Source organism: Oryctolagus cuniculus, chromosome 14 (assembly GCF_964237555.1).
Source record: "Oryctolagus cuniculus chromosome 14, mOryCun1.1, whole genome shotgun sequence".
Lineage (NCBI taxonomy): Eukaryota > Metazoa > Chordata > Mammalia > Lagomorpha > Leporidae > Oryctolagus > Oryctolagus cuniculus.
The window spans coordinates 12,980,795-13,003,641 of NC_091445.1; the positions used below are offsets into that span (position 1 = coordinate 12,980,795).

The window sequence follows — 22,847 nt, forward strand, 5'->3', positions numbered from 1 at the left end:
GCTGCCCAAGCACTTGGGCCATCCTCCCCTGCTTTCCCAGGCACATTAGCAGGAAGCCAGATCAGAAATGGAGCAACCAGGACTCCAACCAGCACCATATGGGATCCCGGCACCCAAGGTGGCTGCTTTACCTGCTACACCACAGTGCCAGCCCCTCCGTTGTTTTTCAACAAGTCCTTCTATATCTTCCCACAAGAGGGACGAGAACTGAGAGGCAAGAGACAGGGAGGTTTGCACCAGGTTGTCAGATAACTTCTTGATCATTTATTTCCCACCAAATGCTTCTAGTTACAGACAATAAGAGGAGATCACTCACCAAGTAAAAGTGTAAAGGGATGTGGAAGAAAGGGACCATCAGTTTTCCACACCTGCAATACAGATTAATTAATTTCAGGTGAATTCAATGCAAAACGCACTTTCTCAAACAAAGCCAAGACGTGTTGTTGTGGTGGGTTAGGGTACAGTATACCGTTCAGAGATTGGCAGATTTGGGGAAATGAAAATGTGCAGGTATTGGCAGGTTTGCAGAAGCACAGGTACAGTATGAGGCTGCTGCTGATAGTTAGCAAGGGCTGGCAACCAGTTTACTAGTTACTTCTCTAAAATTGGAGACTACAGCCAAGAAACAATTATTCTTTTACTTCATTCTATGAACTTGGGGAACAGGAAAATTTTGACCTCTGAAAAAATCAGGAACAGTGATTACTATTTTTAAGTGTATAAAATGCTATAAAAATAATTTCCTATTTCATTTTATAGGAAAATATAAATGTTGTACTAAAGGTTAAGATTTATTTACTTAATAAGCATTGCTGTTATTTACTAACATGCTAATAATGTATTACTTTTTATAATTGATCATCAAATCTCCATGATTCAAAAATGATGTGATCAAAATTAGTTTTTAATGGTAAAAGAGTATGCCTGATCTGAACAAAATTAGCATGTTTATTTTTTGATTGACATAAAATACTTATGGGACACAGTTCCATATTTCAACACATGCATACAGTATAAACTGATCAGACCAGAAACAATGTTAAAACATGCTGCCTGTTGCCAAACAGGGTTTGTCCCATTTAATCCACTTTGAAAAACGGAAATTTGGGGAATCAGCCAGATCTCTTCAAAATCAATCTCTAGTATTTAGTAGCTGGATGGCTAGAAAAGCCAAATGCATTTTCTTCACTAGTAAAATAAAGACAGTAATAATTTTCAGCATCTGAGAAGCAATAAATAGAAGAAACGCCTGCACTCATGTTCAACACATTGCTGAAATTAAAAACAAAAAATGGAACATAAGAATACTACATAATCTTCCATGTCAAAGGTTGCTGCTAAATAATAATGATGGTGATGATGTGGATGATAATGATGATTATAAAATTATTTCAATCCTTAATTGTGCTTTGTACTATAATTTTATATATGGTCTTTATTTTTTCACAGCTGACATCACAGGTTAAGTTGAGACAGAAGTTTGACTACTTTCAGGACACTTAATGATTTCAACCTTTTGCATTAATTTTACCCAATTTATGAGACCCATATTTATTAATACTGACAGCATTTTCATTTTCCTATTTCCATAAAACAGAGTAAAATGTTCAATAGTGTACTAATTGTCAAAAGTGGCAATAGTGCCAAAATCAAATCATTGATTAAAAGGCATCAATGCTAATGCAATTCTCAAAATATCCAATTATCAACTCAAGTGTGGATGCTGCAATTTGTTGAAGAAGAGATGTTGTGCTATCTGATAATAGTAGCTGTTAGCTATATTGGGCCTATTTAAATTGAGGTTTAAAGTAACATCAAATAAAATTTTAAATTCAGTTCTTCATTCTCACCAGCCATATTTGAAGTGATCAGTGTCCACATGTGTCTAATGGCTACTATACTGGACAGCGCAGAGACCAGTTCCACCAACACACAATGCACACAAAGTTCTGTCAGAAAGCAGTGGTCTAGAGGCTTCTCCACGTGTAATGTTTGAAAGCACAGGTACTTCCTGAATCCTGTCAATTCTTCAGGCACTATATTCTGTGTCTTTCTTTCCATTCTTAATATTTCCTCACTAATTCAATATCTCTATAGGGTAGCTATTACAATCATTTGAAAATGATCTTACTATTTCTAGTCTCTTTTTCTATAAATATAACCACAAACCCAACTTGATTAATTTTCCTCAAGCAATGCTTTTTCCTCCCACCCAAAACTTTGAAGATCTTTACCTTGCCTATGGAACACATGTCAATTTAGTTCATAAGGATCCTCTACCAACTGGCCACTTTCCTTCCACTACAGATGTATTCTCAGAGCTGTGAAAGTCCAACACTCCATTGCAAAGATCACTTCGTTGTCCTCTGGTGTACTTTTTCCATTTCCACTTTGGCTCAAACTACTTTTTCTCTCACTCTTTTTTAAAGATTTGTTTATTTACTTCAAAGTCAGAATTGAGACAGAGATTTCCTATCTGCTGGTTCACTCCCCAGATGGCCCCAGTGGCCAGTACTGGGCCAGGTCAAAGCCAGTGGGTAGGAGTTTCTTCCAGGTCTCCCAAGTCGGTGGCAGGGGTGCAAGTACCTGAGCCATCCTCTGCTGCCTTTCACAGGCTGTTAGCAGGCAGCCGGATGGGAATCGGAGCAGCCAGGACATGAAACAGTGCCCATATGAGCTGCCAGCATTGCAGGTGGATGCTTTACCCACTATGACACAACACTGGCTCCTCAAACCATTTTTTCAACTGGAAACACTTATAGATTCTATTCCCCATACTTGAATGCTATCCCATAGCCTTGTGAAATGCAGTTTAAGTCTGATTTTAGCCTTAAAGCTAAACTTAACTGCCTCACGCAACAACTATCTTCAGCCACCCATATTGGCAGTCTCTCCTTTGAGATTCTGATCATCTCCATTGGCTACAATATGGCATGATGTTCATTTTAGCGGTTGTGTGTTGCACTTAGGAAACTGATGGTCCATTTTCTAGACAAAATTACAAGGATATTTCACAAAGTTCAGGGACTGCATGCCTAGGCATGGATCTCAAACTTTTGTACCAACATACGCATACCTTTTCATTCTACCTTTCTGGGAACTTCCTGAAGCACACTCCTATATATCCTGTATCTCCATAAGCAGTACCAAGCTCTACGGGGGAGGGGAGTGTTTTGTATACCCCACAACACTTCCCATACATCTTTGATGAAGTACATTTAACAAATACTAAATTGATATTTTATACAGAAAAGGAATTGAACATGTGGAGAAAATAGTATTTCTTAAACATAACACACTGTATCTTCACAAACCTTCAGTGTTAAGTCTTCTAAGTCCCATGTTACAGATTAGGTTCAGAGAAGTTATGGAAGTTGTTCCAGATTATAGCTAAGAAGTGTCAGATCAGAGATTTTGAAACTAAACAAATTTTAAAGTTCACGATATCTTGGCTCAAAGGCAAATCTCTCAAGAAAGGCCCTATTTCCCCAAGAGCCAATGCTTGGAAAAAGTTCCCATGGTATGAGAACAAGTTTTCTTCATCATCTCTAAGTTCTTCTGTCCTTAAAGCCTGACCACATGGGGAAGCTTTACCTCTGCCATTGGATGAAAAGTTAAATCCCCATGGTTTCCTAGTCACTATTTGGTAATTAAAATTCCTATATAAGCCAACATATTAATTAACACTTCAAAATTCATCCATAAGGCCAGCGCCATGGCTCACTTGGTTAATCCTCTGCCTGCGGCACCAGCATCCCATATGGGCACCAAGTTCTAGCCCCGGTTGCTCCTCTTCCAGTCCAGCTCTCTGCTGTGGCCTGGGATAGCAGTGGAGGATGGCCCAAGTGTTTGGGCCCCTGCACCCGCATGGGAGACCAGGAAGAAGCATCCGGCTCCTGGCTTCGGATCGGCGCAGTGCCTGCCATGGCGGCCATTAGGGGAGTGAGCCAATGGAAGGAAGACCTTTCTCTCTGTCTCTCTCTCACTGTCTAACTCTGCTTGTCAAATAAAAAAATCATCCATAAGTAAGGCTCCCCTCTGGCCCCCAACAAAAGTTGGCAGTAGCTGGGCCACCTACCTTCAGGACCAAGAGATACTCCCTCGCTTCATTTTTCTTTCTCCCTCATTCAGTCACTGCTTATTTCTTAGCCTTCTAGAACTGCGTGCAAAGTAGGAAGGAAGAGAGACAAAAGAAAGTTGAAAGTTCTCTCTTGGCTGAACCATCGTGGAAAGGTCTTGTGTTCTTCAGGCCCAGCAGACGACCAAGTAGATCATCCTCTCTGGGTGGTTCTGCAGATTCTGTGAACGCTTTCACTCTGGGCACCTCCAGCTGCAATTCCTTTGTCCGGTTCCTTCGCCTGTGGCTGGCTGGTCCGCACCCTTCCGCAGCTTCTCTCCTCTGTGATATCCTCCCTGTCCACATACTGTGAAGTTCCGAGATAACAGGCACAACCTTGTTTTACAGAGTCCCATGTTCAAATGGCCCCAAGCTCACGATTCCACTGAAATCTCTCCAAGGCTGCCATTCACACACCTTCGGTCCCATCACACAGGCACGTTCGGAAACTTTCCAGATAGGATCCTTGTCCCTTACAGGCTGCCCTACCTCTCTCAGGTGTGAATCGCACGTGGCTCTGTGTTCTCCACTTGTATGGAACGCACTTCAGGTCCTCCAAGCCTCTGTGCCTCTGAACCTCTCGCACAAGGCTTGAGATAAAGGCACCTCTCCAGTGACTCCCATGAGCCCACAACGCTCAGAGCTCTCTCCAACTCCCATTCTCTCACTACTTTCTTGATCCTCACCCTGGATTCCAGGGTCATCCTTCTGGTTCTCAGGTGACTGATCACCTCATGATTCATTCTTGAATCTAGTTTCCAATGTCTTCGTGCCTCAGCCAGAACTGAGGGAGAAAGAGTCCTGTTTATCATGCTGTAGTACGTGCAATTGCGTTTGACAGAATATCGTCTCTGCCACGGATTGCAGATGGTATTGATAAGAAAGTGGCCAACTTCTCCAAAATACTCATTTTCTGAGTATCAACCCATTCTGCATCCTTTCAATTCCGACTGACATTATGTCTTCACTTTTTATCACTGTAATCACATTCAAAGTCTTCCAAGCACTTCATTGTATCTGAATTTTCACCCCGAGTATCACTCCTGGCTTCCTTACACTTTTCATAGTTCTCTTTCCACCTGGATAACATTATTCAGTAATATTCCTCACCACCGCCCATTCTGAGTCAGAATCAGCAAAAAGTACATATTGTTTTCTCTCTGCCTCTCATTTCAGATAAATTGCTACTCTCGTTGCAAGTAGTAATCTTCACTCATCCAGTTGTCTTTCACAAAGAGAGCAAAGCAGAATCTGCTTCTAAGTTAAACAAAAAGCAGAAATCAGAATGTCAAATTATAATTGGCATATCCCAGACATAATCAATATTGCCTTTTGCAAGTTCCTCCCACAGCTAAAGCAAACCCTGGTTAGCGCTGGCCAAATCTTGACTAATTTGGCTTCAAGTTATTACCATACTTAATATCTTCGAATCAACACTGATGACTAAGATAAAGTGAACTACAATAAATGATCAGTCTTCAATGCAAAAACTTTTTCACTTTGTGCCAACTATTACTGGCACACCTGTTTTATGTTCAGAGTGGGAAGAGAATCCAAAAAGATGTGGCCAATTTTGAAAGAGATGTGATGTTTTCAATGTCTCAAAATAGCTCAAATACATAGCATTGCTTCTACTACTTATTCAGACTACAAGGCTGATTAAGCATATGTGCAATGCCGGCATGCAAATAAAAGAAGTTTCTTCTTATCTCCCACCTCACTCTCCTGGGTTCCAGATCATGTGTAAATTGGTAATGCATCAAGTGGAAGCACAGAGACCCCAGAAATTCAGGAAGTTTTCATGGTGCACACACAAAAAAGCACTGTGCAAGGACTTTCAGAATTTCTGATATTGCAAGTGCAAGGGGCTCTATAAATAATCAAGTCCAGTCTTTTCCAGATGGTAGCCTCAACTTCTAGTCAAAGTACATTGTACTGGATAAGCCAGCATCATAGTACAATACAACCTCTGTGGTCTCAGCCCTAGGAAAATGAGAAGAAATTTGCTTTATGTGAACTAAGGACAGATTGCTTCCAAGTTATAGTTCTAAAAACATGAGAGGTCTCAACAATTTGTGATGAGAATATACTTAAGTGAATTATTAATGTGAATCAAACAATTTCATTTGCCTGGGATGCCCCCACTTGAGAAAACAGAAATAGGGAGAGTCATGTTATAGATTCCATCAGCCAATTTTATGAGTGCCACTAGTCTGTAGGGTTTAGGACCAAACACAGACTTGATGCATAGCTGAGGACTGAGACTCGTGTCTGTGCAGATCATAAACTATAAGCATAGGGTCAAGGATTAACCATTATGGACAGGGTAGACAGTGCTGCAATGAGACTGAGAGATGATTCAAAACTGAGAATAAATCCTTAGAGGGCAAAATATTTAGGGTTTAGCACAAATAGCTGAATATTCAAATTAAGTTCAGAGTCCCTGGTGGAAAATGACTAGGAATCAAGATGAGAAGAAATGTATCTCCAACAAGGATTCTAAGCATGCAACAGCAGAATAATGGAGTTTGCAATAATGTGACAATTAACTGGAAGCTAAATGTGCACTACATTATGTGGGTACTTTTCTGTTGATCACAATTTTCATATCATTTAAACTCTAAAGGTAAATTTGCAGTTGGTACAATGCCATTTTAAATAATACTCCAGCATTTTCTACAACTATTGAGTCACTTTTTTGCACTTGATCAATAAATCCAATTTCAAATGGACTCAGTGAAATTTAATGCAAAAAAAAATTTTAACTATATGTGACAACTTAACCAGGATACAGTGATAAGCAAAATATAGAACTTATCCTCAATGAACTTACAGTATGAGAGTGGAAATGGCCACTGAGTAGTTAATAACACGGTGAGCCTTTGAATATGAGTGCGATGGGAGTCTTTCTATAAGAGAAATTCAATGTAGTTTGTGGAATCAGAAAAATATTCTTTGACAAGGCGTTATATGAAGTGAGGTTTGAAGTATAAGTTATACAAGAGGAAATTTGAAAATGTGGGAGAGTAGTTTTGGCTGTCACCATGAATGGGTTTCTCTGCTGGTATCCACAGAAATTAATTGCCCAACTGACCCACTGACTTGTGTGAAAGGGATATATCATTGCTGCTTTAAGCTATTCAATTGAGGGGTATTTTTCTATATAGCATTTTCATGGCCTAGGCCAAGTACTACTAAGCTGAAAATACCGTTCTGATCAACCTGAGACACTACTGATGTCAGAGTGTGACATTTTATGCTTTCACTAAAACCATGAGCACTCAAGATTGAGTCAGACAAGTACTGTGACGAGTGACAGAAGGCTGTATTTTATTTTGTTTGGAAGTCTGCCTGCAGTTGTTTGTCACTGTGGAAAAGCGTGTCATTGACAGCAACACCATTTGCGGCATTGGGGTTCTGATTCAACACACCTGTGTCAGTCTGCGCTTGCCCCATCAAATCCACAGGAGTTCCTGAGAGAGGGACATGGATCTGATATCTCACCAAATCTTCTAATGCTGCTTAGGCAGAACATTTATAAATGGAAGTACATGTCCTTTTAATGTTAATCTTTTCATTTAATTTTCCTTTATGTAACATTATTGGTTTTATGTGATCGTAGTTTAGTTCAGGAAAGTACTGGTAATATTACCAAAAGGATGTAAAAGAGAACTTTGGCTCTGAGATGACTGAGTCACAGCTCCGAAGGTAAAACAGTATCCACAGTACTCCATCAGATTCTTACAAGCCTTTTTAAATGCTGGCATCCAAGTGGTGGTATTTGGCCTAGCAGCGAAGATACCCGCATCCCGCATTGGAGTGCCTAGTTCCAGATCCTGACTCCAGCTTCCTGCCAATGCAGATCGTGGGAGGAAAGCCGTAGGTGATGGCTCAAGTACTCAGGCTCCTGCCACCTACACGAGAGATGCAGATTGAGTTCCTTGGCTCCCAGCTTCAGCCTTGACCCAACCCCAGTTGATGCAGACATTTGGGGAGTGAACGGGGAATTGGAGCACTCTCTCTCTCTCACTGGCTCTCTCTCCACCTCTCTTTGCCTCTCTGCCTCTCAAATAAATAAATATTGGCATTTTAAAAGAATATATTATCTTTGCATCCAAGCCACCATTTCCCCGCTCTAAAACCATTCCATTTGGATTGAGCTATTGTGTGATGTTCACAGCCAGGCTTAATGCATACAGTTCCTGACTCCCGTTCTTGTCTCTAACAGGTTGGGTAAACTCATCAATAATTCATCTCATCTCTTCCCCACCCCGAACCCAAGGACATACCCACTTGTATGTAAACTCTTTTAATAGTGAAGTCCACAACCAGAGTTTCAGTCAAGTCTGAAAAACATCAAAATTGTCTTCTTTGAGCAATTCAAGCATGAATTAGCAGCAGAACTATACTTAGACCAGACAGGTTCTCTGAATTCATTCTTCTGGCTTGGGGCTGGCACCGTGGCACCCACATCCCACATGGGTGCCAATTTGAGTCCCTGTTGCTCCACTTCCAATCCAGCTCTCTGCTTATGGCCTGAGAAAGCAGTAGAAGATCGCCAGGTACTAGAGCCCCTGCACCCAATGTGGGAGACTTGGAAAAAGCTCCTGGCTTTGGATAGGCCCAGCTCTGGCTGTTGCAGCCATTTGGGGAGTGAGCCAGCAGATAGAAAATTTCTCTCTCTCTCCCTCCCTCCCTCCCTCTCCATAACTCTGCCTTTCAAATACATTAAAAAATAAATCTTTTAAAAAAATTCTTCTGACTTTTCTCAAGTTATTTAATTTTCTATCTTTACTCATTACTTTTTCTATTGATTACCTCAATAAAATGCCAAGAGAGGTTCCTTCCATTGGGAATTTTCTGACACCCTTATACTTTCCTCAATATACTGCCCTCAATACAGCCATTGGAATCTCACAACCTTCCCTCTTGTTCCCTAAAACTCAAGTCAAGGAGCCCCTACATCAGTCATTCATCTCCTGAATTTTTGCCTCTTCCCACACAAACACCTGTAAACACAAGACTACCTAGAGCTTTGTTGGATTTTATTATGTTAGAGATGTCACTGGATTTTATTGCATCAGAAGTTTGGGAAGAAGCCTTTGTATAATCTTGAATTGTTGTGTAATCTAGGAAAATCACTTGCCTTCCTTCCTTTTGCCTTAATATTCTGATAAGTATATTGAGTCTAATTAAGGAAATTAACCTTGGAGCACTGTGAGAATTAAATGAATATAGGTTAAGTACTTAAAACAGTGTTTACATACAGTAAGCACTATATAATATATTATTGTTATTACTACAATTTTAGAAGTTATATTTTGCTGTATTTTAATTCAATGTTTAAATGCAATAATTTTAACTATACTTAGCAAAACACACTAATACCCATTTAATTAGAAAACGTGCTGATTATACCAATACAAATATATACTATAAAACTCTGGAGAACCCCAAGAGACACACCAAATCTGGCTGATTTTCAAATGGAAGCTGCTTCCACACCAGCAGCCTAGGCAAGTACTAAGTAGACATCATGCTCGCCCACGGCATTCCTTAGGGTTGGGGCCCACTAAAGCCGTCAGATTCTCCAAACTGGCAGAGTGTCCTGAAGTTAGCTCCAGATCACAGGGTACGAAGTCACCCACTGTGCCTTCTAGCACCTTTACTCTCCTGGGAAATGGTTCATTATCTAGGCAGTAATTCTGTGCCTGCAATATTACTGTGGACTTTGAAGCTAAGAGAAGAGAAGAAATCAGTTTAAGGTCTTAGAAGCATGAAAATTAATCAAGATAGTCTTCAATTCTCTTTCCTTGCTCTCAAATTTGTGTTTTAAGTAAATTCAGGGGATATGGGAAGAAAATAAACTAAACCATTTCAATAAGCCCCTAGTGGGCTTCCATGTCTACCCATCATCCTTTTCTTGACCAATGGCTACAAGTAATTCCTCAAGTAGTAGGGTTTCCACCTCCCATTATAGAGGACCCAGTTTGAGTTCTGTGATCCTGGCTTTGGTCTGGCCCAGACATAGCTGCTGCAGGCATTTGTAGAATGAACAAGCAATTAAAATATCTCTGTCTGTCTCTGTAAGATTTAGTTTCTTATTTTTTGAGATAGCATATTTTTAATTTGTATTATAGTCAAAGGTTTAATAGCTCTACTAAATAAAGAGCTCATCAAATAAAAAAAAAAACATAGTCCAACAGGAAAATAGGCAAGGGCTATAAACAATAATCAATGAAAAGATGTTAAACTTCACTCATATAAATTTTAAATTTGTTATAAAAGCATTCAAACTATAGTAGTATATAATTTTTATCTATCTGCTTGACAAAGATTTAAAAGAAAGTTTGACAAAACAGTGCAGCAAAGCTGGTTCAGGTATTTCTAATTTTTTGAGTTTCTTTGTTTTTGCTTGCACATATAAGGAAGAACATGCCTTTTTTAAAAAGCAACAAAAAAAATTTATTATACACTTACTATACACCAGGCAGAGATACGCATTCTACCAGCATTATCCTCTTCAATTGACGTTCCATCATGATAGGTGTACAAACCAAAGCTTGCATAACGCCAAAGCCCCATATTTTTTAACCACAATTCTGTGGTGAGAAGGAGAAGGAGAAGGAGAAGGAGAAGGAGAAGGAGAAGGAGAAGGAGAAGGAGAAGGAGAAGGAGAAGGAGAAGGAGAAGGAGAAGGAGAAGGAGAAGGAGAAGGAGAAGGAGAAGGAGAAGGAGAAGGAGAAGGAGAAGGAGAAGGAGAAGGAGAAGGAGAAGGAGAAGGAGAAGGAGAAGGAGAAGGAGAAGGAGAAGGAGAAGGAGAAGGAGAAGGAGAAGGAGAAGGAGAAGGAGAAGGAGAAGGAGAAGGAGAAGGAGAAGGAGAAGGAGAAGGAGAAGGAGAAGGAGAAGGAGAAGGAGAAGGAGAAGGAGAAGGAGAAGGAGAAGGAGAAGGAGAAGGAGAAGGAGAAGGAGAAGGAGAAGGAGAAGGAGAAGGAGAAGGAGAAGGAGAAGGAGAAGGAGAAGGAGAAGGAGAAGGAGAAGGAGAAGGAGAAGGAGAAGGAGAAGGAGAAGGAGAAGGAGAAGGAGAAGGAGAAGGAGAAGGAGAAGGAGAAGGAGAAGGAGAAGGAGAAGGAGAAGGAGAAGGAGAAGGAGAAGGAGAAGGAGAAGGAGAAGGAGAAGGAGAAGGAGAAGGAGAAGGAGAAGGAGAAGGAGAAGGAGAAGGAGAAGGAGAAGGAGAAGGAGAAGGAGAAGGAGAAGGAGAAGGAGAAGGAGAAGGAGAAGGAGAAGGAGAAGGAGAAGGAGAAGGAGAAGGAGAAGGAGAAGGAGAAGGAGAAGGAGAAGGAGAAGGAGAAGGAGAAGGAGAAGGAGAAGGAGAAGGAGAAGGAGAAGGAGAAGGAGAAGGAGAAGGAGAAGGAGAAGGAGAAGGAGAAGGAGAAGGAGAAGGAGAAGGAGAAGGAGAAGGAGAAGGAGAAGGAGAAGGAGAAGGAGAAGGAGAAGGAGAAGGAGAAGGAGAAGGAGGAGAAATATGGTCCGAATGAGGAGCACTTGTGAATGGAGAGTGGGCACTTGACTCTGAATTCCCAGATGGAGGCAGTCTGTAGTGCAGATGCAGAGGTGGCTTGCATACAGATTTTACCTATTGAAGTAAGAGTCACTGCAATATGAAAACGATAGCCAGAAGCTTAGGCTGTAGATCTCTTACTTAGATGGCTCCTTCTTAGAACTGCAGAATTTTCCTGGCGATGTACGTCATGCCCAACTCATACATATTTTTGCTGAGGTCCTGTCTGCCACCATCTTGTTTAGTTTGCTGAGGGTGGGTTTATGGTTCAGGGATGAGAACTAATGCAAACAGGGCTACTGCTATCATACAATAGAAGATCACTGCTCCAGGCACACAAATTGCAGAACAGAAACATTATGGACAGAAAAGCATGCCCAGCTTCGGACAGATCAACTAGTAAAAGGTCCCCCTTCCTAGGGGCCGACATTATCCCTGCCAGAAAACACTTTCCAGTCCCCAGACAGCCCTGCAAACCCATAAAAACAGGCATGAGGGCTCTCAGCACAAGTTCCTACCGGAACTTATGGGCAGCAAAGCACATCCAGTCTTCTACAGCTCCAGGATCCGTGCATTACATGACTCCAGGGGACACCAAACACATGGAGAGGTGGTGCTGGTGCCCCTGAAGCTGTGCCACATGGCAGCCCTGCACAGTAACCCTCCTCCAGATGCCCTCTCCTATCTATAAGTGTGTGAGTAGTGATCAGAGTGGGAATTCTCTGACAAATGAGACTTTCTCCCATACCTGTCACTAGTAAACATTGTTCAGTGGAATCTGGTCTCACACCTCCACCTCCAAGTGATATCGAGAGCCTATGGCCTTCCCTCCATAGTCGCCCTCCATACTGAGGCACTTCAGCTAGACCTGATTCTCGTATTTCCCCTGTGCTCGCTCCTCTACGCCATTTCCCACAAAAATATCCAGAGTGAGATTCTGTTTTTAATTCAGATTATTCCATCTCTTATTATTAAAACTCTGATTATTTCGTCCCTTCTTAAGATCCATCCATGGGAGGGGCCTGTGATGTGGTGTAGTGGGTAAAGCCTCCGTGTGCAGAGCCAGCATCCCATATGGGCGCCGGTTCAAGTCCTGGCTGCTCCACTTCCCATCCAGCTCTCTGCTGTGGCCTGGGGAAGCAGTAGAAGATGGCCCAAGTCCTTGGGCCCCTGCACCCATGTGGGAGACACAGAAGAAGCTCCTGGCTCCTGGCTTCGGATCGGCACAGCTCCAGCCATTGCGGCTAATTGGGACTGAACCAGTGGATGGAAGACCTGTGTGTGTGTGTGTGTGTGTGTGTGTGTAACTATTTCAAATAAATACATATTTTAAAAAAAGAAGAAGAAGAAGAAGATCCTGATGGCCAGCAAAGTCTCGCAGTTTCCTCGTGTGTTCCTCTCCAGACTCTTTCTCTCTCTCATTGTCCCGCTTGCTTCCTGTTTCTTCAGACTGCCAAGCTCTTTCCTGTCTCAGGACACCTGTGTGTCTTTGTCTGGAATTCTTCTCTCCCATTCTTCAGGTTCCCATGTAACTGCTGCGTCCGTAGAGAAGCCCCATGATCCAAGCAAGATCCCCTCGTGAGAGGTGGTTCATCTCTCATATCACCTGTGCTTTACTGAGTACTAATCACAATCCACACATAGATATTTATTTGTATTATTTACTGACTGCATCACCCTTGGTCATAAGAGCCGCCAGGACCAGTGCCATGGGTGTTCTGTTGACAACTACACCCAGCATGATGCCTGCTGGCCTGACAGATAACAGGAGGTGTAATACGCTGAGAGAGAGCTGGTGGGAGACACACTTTCTAGAAGTTTTTAACATATAACAGGAAAAATTGCAAGTAATAAATAAGCCATTCATAGTAAGAGAGAAAGATGACCAAAAGACTAAGTTCTGGAGAAATCCCCTTATGTGGACAGCCTGTGCCCAAGGAAGGCCATTCTCAGCTAACGAAATGAAACAGAGAAATCCATCCGGAGATAACAATAGTACTGACATGATGTTGAAGCCGGTGATGTTGACAACACTGGATAAAGAGAAGTTCTTGTCTACTGCCCACCACTTGCTGAACAGCTTCAGTGCCTTATTTTGATGTCAACCATTATCACCACTGAGTCCTTCCTCCTAAGCATATAAACTATAGAACACAAAATCCTCCTCTTTGAAAACCACAGGCAGTTTTGACAAACATATCTGAATTCATTAACCTCTTAACTCTGATGTGAGTCCATATTCACAAGTATGACAATGATTACGTTAATGAGTTAATCATTCCCTTCTAGTTATAGTCTCTTAATTAGTTGATTTAAATTGGGGAGTGAGAGGAGGAAGAAGAATTTTCTCGGGAGTCTATAACCGGATAAGATTTCTGAAGTCTTATTTTTTGAAAGATACAGAAATGTAGGTATCTATTTTATATTGTTTGTGATTTTTTTTAAAAGCTACCAAGTCCCACTAAACTGATTATCATATGTTAGCAAAATAAATCACTTGGCAAGCACTTCCTACATTCCCGTCCTGCTGTGACAAAGCTCTTAGATTGATTTCTACAGAGAACCTGAAGAGAGGAAGGAATAGGACTGTGTGCTCCTCTGGGTTCCAAAAGGGCTGTGAATTTGAGGTTTGCCGGTCACCTCGCCAAAACTTAAGGGTGAGGGATGAATTTTCAAAATCATTTGTGTTCCCTAACAGGGCTTTAGTTCACTTATAACACTGTTATTCGTCAGAAAAGGATATGTCCAATATTTTTCTATGTCCCCCCATGCATTGGGTCAGGCCCCACAAATGCCTCATCATTACATAATGCAGATAGTGTTCAAATAACATTCTTAGAATTTTAATATGTGCCTTTCTTGTAAATGATTTTTAAATGTCTCTCTTTTCCTCTTGCCCCAGATAAAGGTTTGCCAATTTTATCTTTCCAAAAATGCAGCTCATTTCATTGATATTTTGCATTTTTAATACCAAAACCAGATAAGGTCATGATTTAAAAACTAGAAAACGACAAGCCAATATCACTGATGAACATAGATGAAAAAAATCCTCAATAAAATATTTAGCAAACCAAATTCAAAAGAACACTAAAAAGATTAGTCACCAAGATCAAGTGGGATCCATCCCAGGATGCAAGGATGGTTCAACATACATAAATCAATAAAAATGATGCATACCATTAACAGAGTGAAGGATAAAAAACACAGAATAATTTCAACAGATGCATTAAAGGCATTTCACAAAATTAATCATGCCTTCATGGTAAAAATTCTCAAAAAAGTATGTATCTCAATGCAATAAAAGCTATTTATGACAAACACAGCTGACAACACATCGAATGGGGAAAAGTTGAAAGTTTTTCTTCTAAGTTCTGGAATAAGGCAAATACGTTCACATGCACAGTACTGGAAATTCCAGCTGGCACAATTAGGCAAGAAAAAAATATAAAGGCATTCAATTTAGACTGGAAGAAGGTAAATTGTCCCTGTTTGCAGATGACATGATCTCATATGTGGAAAACCATGAAGATTCCACAAAAAACTGTCAAAACTAATAAGCTAATTCAGTACTATTGGAAAATACAAAAGCAGCATGCAAAAATCAGTAATATTTCTAAAAAGACAAACAGCAAACTATCTGAAGAAATCAAGAAATCAATTTCATTTGTAACAGCTATAAAAAATTAGAATTGAATTTAGTGAAGGAGGCGAAAGATCTCTTACAAAATTATGAAAAATTGATGGAAGAAATTGAAAAAGACACATATTAATGTAATCCCTACCAAAATACTCACAAATAACTTTATTACATAAATAGAAAGAAATACTACTAAAGTTTTTATGGAACCACGAAAGACCTCAAATAGCCAAAATCATCCTGAGCAAAAAACAAAAAAGTTAGAGGTATCACACTATCTAACTTAAAATAATACTACAAGGTGAAAATCTCAAACTTCTTCACTTCACTGATGTTTTTCTTGTCAATGGCTTGTCGATGCAAAGATTTTTAAGCCTCTTTGGCTCTCCCCTTAGACACATAATCAGAATGGTGCATACTTACTCTATGCCTTTAGAACTCAAGGGACTTTTTAATTTTACATCTCTGTGTCTGCCATAGAAAAATACAAAAAGGTGAGTGATAAGAACTTTGCTGAAGAACTTGGAAGACGATACAAGAGATTCAAAGTAGCCCTTGAGAGAAGAGATTTATATCCAAGTGGTTGTCCTTCGTGCTTCTACTACCTGAAACATTTCTTATTCTCTCTGTAGCCCCTCTCAAGCTTTTTCTCCCTTATTGTGTTGTCATCACCTGTACCTTTAGATCCTAAAATAAAAATCTTACTGGGTTGAGCTGATTTTTTGCTTCCCACTATTTTTTAATCAGATTCAAACCACATAACAGTTTAGATACCTTCAAGATATTTTTAAACTGTGCATTAGGTTCTAGGACCCCAAATTAATCAAAATTGTGGTTCTATGATATTATTATATGGAAGCACAAAAAGAGTTTTTACTCTAGAAGGGTACTTAGTTATCATCCAGTTGTTTACAAATTGATCTTTGCTTTAAAATCAGAGAATTAAGGTCTCCTTCAGAGTGAATCACTATGATTCTCTGCAGTAGACTTAATCCCCTTGGAATAAAGAAAGTAAGTTTTGCAAGGGCAGGGATTTACCAAAGTCCTAAATCTGTATGGAAACACCCCCAGTGACCCCAGGACTTCCACCTGGGTCTACACAGTGGTCTCATTTTGTTTCGACTTGGCCCAAGCATTGGAGATGGTGATGGAGACAGAGTCTCGCTGTAGCCGTTAGGTCCCTGTAAGATCTGTGAGAAGAAAAGAGTCAATGGGTAATGAGAAGTAAACTAAGCACCAGCACTGCAAAACATCCCATTGTTTACCTCTGACTTGAGTGTTTTACATGCTAAAAACCAAAGAAGACAGTACTGACATATAAGCAAAAAACAAGCAGGTTTCTAAGGGCAAATATCACCTAGAGTTACTTCTCAGATTAATACAAAACAACACATTTATAATTTTACACTTTATGTATTTATGTCTGTGTAGCATACACAGGTGGCAAGCGGGCAGAACTCAGTGTGGAGACGTTGGCTCCACTTGGAAATGGGTCGGCCGAGGGCTACCAACATTGGTGCACTCAAGAAAGCACAATCCTTGCAGCGAAGCGTAGACAAGCGGGAGAACGTATCCAAGGCACACAAACAAAGAAGAACAAGTCTTCCAGGAATAAGAACGTGTAACTCATGAAACTGACTCAGAATAGCCCAGAGTCCATCCTGTCCACATGAGCAATGCCCGTTTAGAGTGAAGTGAGCATTTTTTCACTCCAGTTGATGAAGATGGATGGATTGCGCTCTCTACGTCAACTGGCTTAAGCAAATGGATCAGTTTTACCACCTAAACTCTTTCCACGTGCGTGCGGCTTAAGAATGTTCCAAACGTGTTTAAAATCGCATACACACAGTCATGTCATAGATGACAAGTTGATTAAAATGACATAGGTGGGAGTGGAAGCTGTGCATGTACTTTAAAGACAGCTTTAATTGCAGGAGGACTCGGCTTCTTTTACCTGCTTCTTTAAAGCCGTCTCCAGTCTGCCCTACTGCCAAGGTGAGGGGCAGGTTACCAGGGACACGTGGCTGAGACTGCTGGTTAGGAAAGGGTCTTCCAGTCCATAGCATTCTCACAGGTTTTGAGAAGCCATCCCCAGCAAGAGGGACCACATTCGAAGAGGATTGACAGTTTAGACTGAAAACAGCTTTCAAAGAGACTAATCTTATAAAGTACTGCAAATGAAGAAGGGCAGCAAGAGTAGGTGTTCACCTGCCAGTCTGCGCCGCACAAGATGAGAGCCTGTCTGTACTCACACATGCACCGACTGAAAAAAAAAAATCACAGAAAAAACAACATCTTTGCTACAGAGACGTTTTTAACAAGTATTACAGAAAGAGCACCAGCTACCAAAAAGAGTTGCCAGGGCCAGAAGGAGCCATCAATCGAAACAGTTTACATTTCAAAGTTTTTCCAAGAAGAGTGAAAACGTCTCCCCTCCTTGGTGGGAAACGGAGGAGCTGCAGAGAAAGAATCTACCCACTGGCTCCTCAGTGGAGTTTCTTCCTCCGGCGCGGCCCTGGCCCTCTTAAGGCGGTGCCAACAGGTAGACACGGACAGAAGGGGTTGCCTCTCCCAGGGCCTGAGCACTGAGCATCTTACCGGTCTGTGGAGTCTGGGTGAAATTCTTCCGACATAGCTGAGTTTCCTGGTTCAGAAAAGAGCCTTCCTGTTCTCAGGCACCGTCTCTGAAACAAACAGGTCACTGTCACCTCTGCACTGTGTAGGTCTCGATGCCACTTGGGGAACAATCTCACCTGCGGGCCTTAGAAAGTGTCTTGGAGATAATTCAGGAGCTGTCTGCCTTGTCGGCTTCATTTAAATTCTGGAAATGGAGGCTAACAATGCTACATCATAACCAGAATGAATGTTTGTTTGTTCATCCCCTCCTAAAAAATTATTCAAAAGAAAAAGTTTGTATGCTTCTCTTTGTTCCCCAGCAAAGCAAAGAACATTCCTTCAAATCAGAAGCAATTTTCAAAAAGTGTGTGATCTAGATGGATAATTCTGTGTTTTCGTTTGAATTTTCTGCTTCATTTTTCCGTGTCATCTCCAGACCCCAAATCCAATTTCTTGAATCCATTAGAATAAACTCAACATGCCTTCATCCTTAGTTCTAGAAGCAGGTCAAATAGAAGCCCCAGCCTAAGAAAAGTTTTCATTTCCAGGGAAAGACACGGGGAACTTTTTGTCACTGACTCATGACACACAAAAATGGTTCTCTGTGCATGTCCCTCCCACACACTTGCCCCTTGTACCAACCATCCTACCACCGGAGCTAGTCGACTCCCCACACCCCTTTGATCAAAAGGCAATGTGAACAACCATGATGAAGACCCAGATGACCTGATACCCCCAGAAGCTTGCCATCACCGTTTTATTAGATTTCAGCATGAACAGGAGAGGAAAGCCCTGAGAGAACCCTCTTCTACATTTGCACACACATACACATGCTGTTCACCACCGTGGCAAAAGTCAGTCACTTTCTTAGATGCACTTATTGATATAAGTCACACCAGAGAACTGGAAAATATTGCCAATTTCCACGCCAACATCCTTTTTAAATACCACTGGTTCTCAGTGAACTCCTTGTGACCTCCTGGTCTGGGGCTGTCACCTTGTGATGTACGTAATTCTCTCAACACCAATCTGTTACGTGTGTTCAGTGTTGGGGTCAGGCCAGTAGGGCAAAGTCAAAGATAATTCTCAGTCCTATCAATAGCGAGCTACAGGGTTGCAGCCTAAGTGACAGGCTGGAAAAGCCAGGAGGAGAGGTGGTGACGCAAAGTGGAAGGCAAGTGCTGGTCTCATCTGTGGCTCCAGCAGCTGCTGTGGGCTATCAGCATCACAGGAGACCTCGTTGCATTAGCATAAATTCAAATGACAAATGCACAGTGCTATTCAGAGACTCATTAATTTGCAATGGGTGCAGTGCTTATGACATATTAGTGCAAAATTCAAATGTCTTTGTAGCAATGTGAATTTAGTTGTGAGACCAAAGTCGCTAAAATGAAAACGTGTGGGTTTTTTTAGCAGTTTATTAAATTATGAACTGTGATGACTATATCCATGCATCTCTTTAAGCAGATGAGGTCCAGCGTGCTCCAGCGGCAAATCGCATGGTTTGTGTTGATATTTTCCTGTCAGACAATTTCCAAGCAGCAGATCAGATACCAGAGTATGGGCCTTGCTCTGTGGCATGCGGGCTGAGAGCGCCCCCTTCTGGAAAAATGACATTCCCGTGCAAGAGGAAAACTAGGCCATTTATTGTCTACTTCGTATTTTTAACAGGTTTTGATGCAAAGAATTTCAGTGTCCACCTACAGCGGAAGGAAAACAATTTGGAATCATTGTTTATAAGTAAGGATAGCTGACGGCTTTCTACAAAATGTAGTCGCCGCAATCAAAATTGGTCTTACATAATTTTGCATGAAGCTTCTCCAAGACTTCACTTCCCAGTGTTATTTGTTAAAATAATTGCCTGATTTGTATATGCCAAGAATATATGCAACAAAATAAGAAAAAGTTGCCTTAGTCCTCTTACTTCCACAACCTCATAAACAAGCTCATAATTGCTGGCGATCTATTGTATAAAGGGAAAGGCAAGCATTTATGTAGAGCCTTTTAAACAAAGCAACCAAGTATATATTGTATTCAACCCGGATGAATGAGAGGATGAACAGACCCAGATGAAGAAAATCAGATTAGACCCCTCTTCAAAGTGTGGGGTGGGATATTTTTCTCTTCAACACAAGGAATCTTCCGTCCAATTATTTCAAGTTACTCCAAGTGGATTTATCACTGGTGTGCCTTCTTTTAAAAATTGGTATGCCATAAATTTCTACTCTGATTAGTACAGTAATTGGATGAAGAAGGTTAATTTTGTCTGCAGTTTTAACATAAGCAAAATATACACTATGTCAATACCAACACTTCTCAATACCCAAGGTTCATTCTAGTTTATAGAATCTAAATATTCAAGTCTGCCAAACCATGTAAAAGACCTCTAGGTAAATTGAAATGCAGGTCGCCATTTGAAAACTTCTTTTAAGAGAATAGAAAATCCAAAAGTAAAAGATTCACCCTGTGGCCATTGGAACTAACTTTGATTTGATTACTCAAGTATGCTTTATCAGATCCTTCTTAAAAATTGTGTTTTATGACTCTTACCCTTTAAATAAATGATACCATGTGAAAGGGGATGACAGCATCCTTTTATTGCTTATAGACTTAATTATGTCCTTTCTCAGCATTCCGTTTATGATGAATTTCAGAGGGAGGCCTTTCTGTGAGCACTGTGTACTTTTAAATTACATTTTGTAATATCATTGATGCTTCATGTCATCTTCAACAATTAAAAGGAAGACCGCTGTAATCTATTCTACTTACGTGCAATTGAACTGGTTTTGAGTTATTGAGCAGGCTCATTTTATTTTCCAGTGACTGCTATGAAAAAGACATGAAGCTAATGAGGATTGAGAAGGATCACTGTGCATTAAACGTGTGGACGTGGTATGTAACTGAGCAACGTCGGATTTATCACTGTAGCTGGATGCCGAGGCGCTGCTTGTCCCTAATGAATTCCCTTGCACCAAGTAATTAGAATCCCAGCCTCACAGAATGTCAGAGCTGGAAGAGCCGTTGTTGATCATCTCTCATTTTATGGATGCGAGGAGCAGAGGCTCAGAGGAACTCAGCAAACGTAACAAGAGCTGAGGGCTAGACAGTGCCAGAACTGAGACACGAACCCTGTTCTCCAAACCTCCCCTCTCTAACTTGGGTGTGCAAGAGAGCCACCTGCAGGGCTTGTTGGAACACAGCCTGCGGGCCCACTCCTAGGGCTCCTGAGTCAGGTGTGAGGTGGGCCTGGACTCGCACTTCTCACAGCTCCATGCATTGGCTTCTACACCGATTTCTGAAAAGCTCTGATCTCATCTCCAATAACTTTTCTGTTGATGAACAAAGCAAGCTCAAGCGGAGAGCACATTTCTCGGTCATAGACAGGTGAGCTATGGGGGCACTGAGCCTGAGACACTCTTTCAGCTTCAACTTTTCCCAGTTGTCACAGAATCTAGTTAGAGGCCCAGTACAGGGATGGTGACCTGATCCTCGCTGTCTCCCTTCCCCCACTGGCTATCAATATGTAGACCGACACAGAAGTTTGCTTTCTTTTCAGTCTCTGAAGTAAAATAGCACTCACAGACCTAATGAAGCAAAGTGCAACTCATCGTTGTCTGTACAGTTGGAACAAATGTAGGTCCTGATAACCAGAAAGAAAGAGCCCTTCTCTAAGTGAACCTGAACTTGCAGCAAAGCTCCAAAGAACGGGGCCGTGTGAGAAGAAGAGGAGCTTCAGCCAGGCACGAGCTGATCCCTAATCCCACAAGCACAGGGATCAACAAGGTGCCTCAGGACTCTTGCCCACTTCCTGTTTCCCTGATTTACAGAATCCCTGGGATGGCAGTAACCATCAAAATAAAACCTTACTTCTTAAAAACTTTGTTTGTCAAATAGTGTCACTTTGGTGAAAGAGATTTTTAAACATTTTATTGAAATACAGTATATATACTAAGAAATGCACATCAGTGTATGGATAAATGAGTTTGAGGCCCTTTGATCACACTCCTAACCAACACCCAAATTAAACAAAATGTTACTATACCCCAAGAGATTTTTATTTTTATATAAATGAACTTTGATGCTACAGTGTTCTTCCTTTCAATTTAAAGTAAAATTGTCTCTCATAAATTTGCAAGAAGTTTGATTTCCTGGAGTAAGCTAGATTCCAATTCATCCCATAAATAAAATGGCATTTTTCTGAATATCAAAAGTACCTTTCAAACAATACTCTTTTTCCTAGTGTTCTTTAGTAAGTTTTTTTCAAAACATATGATTTAATACACTAAACTTTCCTGGAAAATAGTATTTTTCATTTTAAAATAATTTTATCTTTTTTTTATTTATTTATTTGACAGGTAGAGTTACAGACAGTGAGAGAGAGACAGAGAGAAAGGTCTTCCTTCCATTGGTTCACTTCCCAAATGACCGCAATGGCCGGAGGTGCACCAATCGGAAGCCAGGAGCCAGGTGCTTCTTCCTGGTCTCCCACACGAGTGCAGGGGCCCAAGCACTTGGGCCATCCTCCACTGCTATCCCAGGCCACAGCAGAGAGCTGGACTGGAAGAGGAGCAACCAGGACTAGAACCGGCGCCCATATGGGATGCCGGTGCCACAGGTGGAGAATTAACCTAGTGCACCACGGCGCTGGCCCCCATTTTAAAATAACTTTCTGATATAGATGATTTCTGAGCAGATTTCACTGTGTTTTAAGTCTTACACTTACTTTTCTACCACTGGCCCTAATTTTCAGATTAAGTTAACCAAGTAACAAAACACTAACACAGGTTTTGTCACAATTGTAGGTGCATCCAGGGGTCCTTTGGCTTACTATGTGCTAAAACAACACTTTCTCTTCACCTTCATTTTCCCTTATTGTCCATGATAAACTCATCTCCAGATCTTCCACCTCCCTTTCT

General features: G+C 41.1%; 2 long non-coding RNA genes across 2 annotated transcripts; both read right to left on the reverse strand.

Moving 5' to 3' along the window:
* Positions 1-247: 247 nt before the first annotated feature.
* On the reverse strand, positions 248-5,374 carry LOC138845135 (uncharacterized). Its single transcript, XR_011381916.1, has 2 exons — positions 4,079-5,374; positions 248-368 (listed from the first exon to the last, which is right to left on the reverse strand). It is a non-coding gene; the product is annotated as an uncharacterized lncRNA (long non-coding RNA).
* Positions 5,375-14,626: 9,252 nt separating this feature from the next.
* On the reverse strand, positions 14,627-18,458 carry LOC138845136 (uncharacterized). Its single transcript, XR_011381917.1, has 2 exons — positions 17,914-18,458; positions 14,627-16,505 (listed from the first exon to the last, which is right to left on the reverse strand). It is a non-coding gene; the product is annotated as an uncharacterized lncRNA (long non-coding RNA).
* Positions 18,459-22,847: the final 4,389 nt, after the last annotated feature.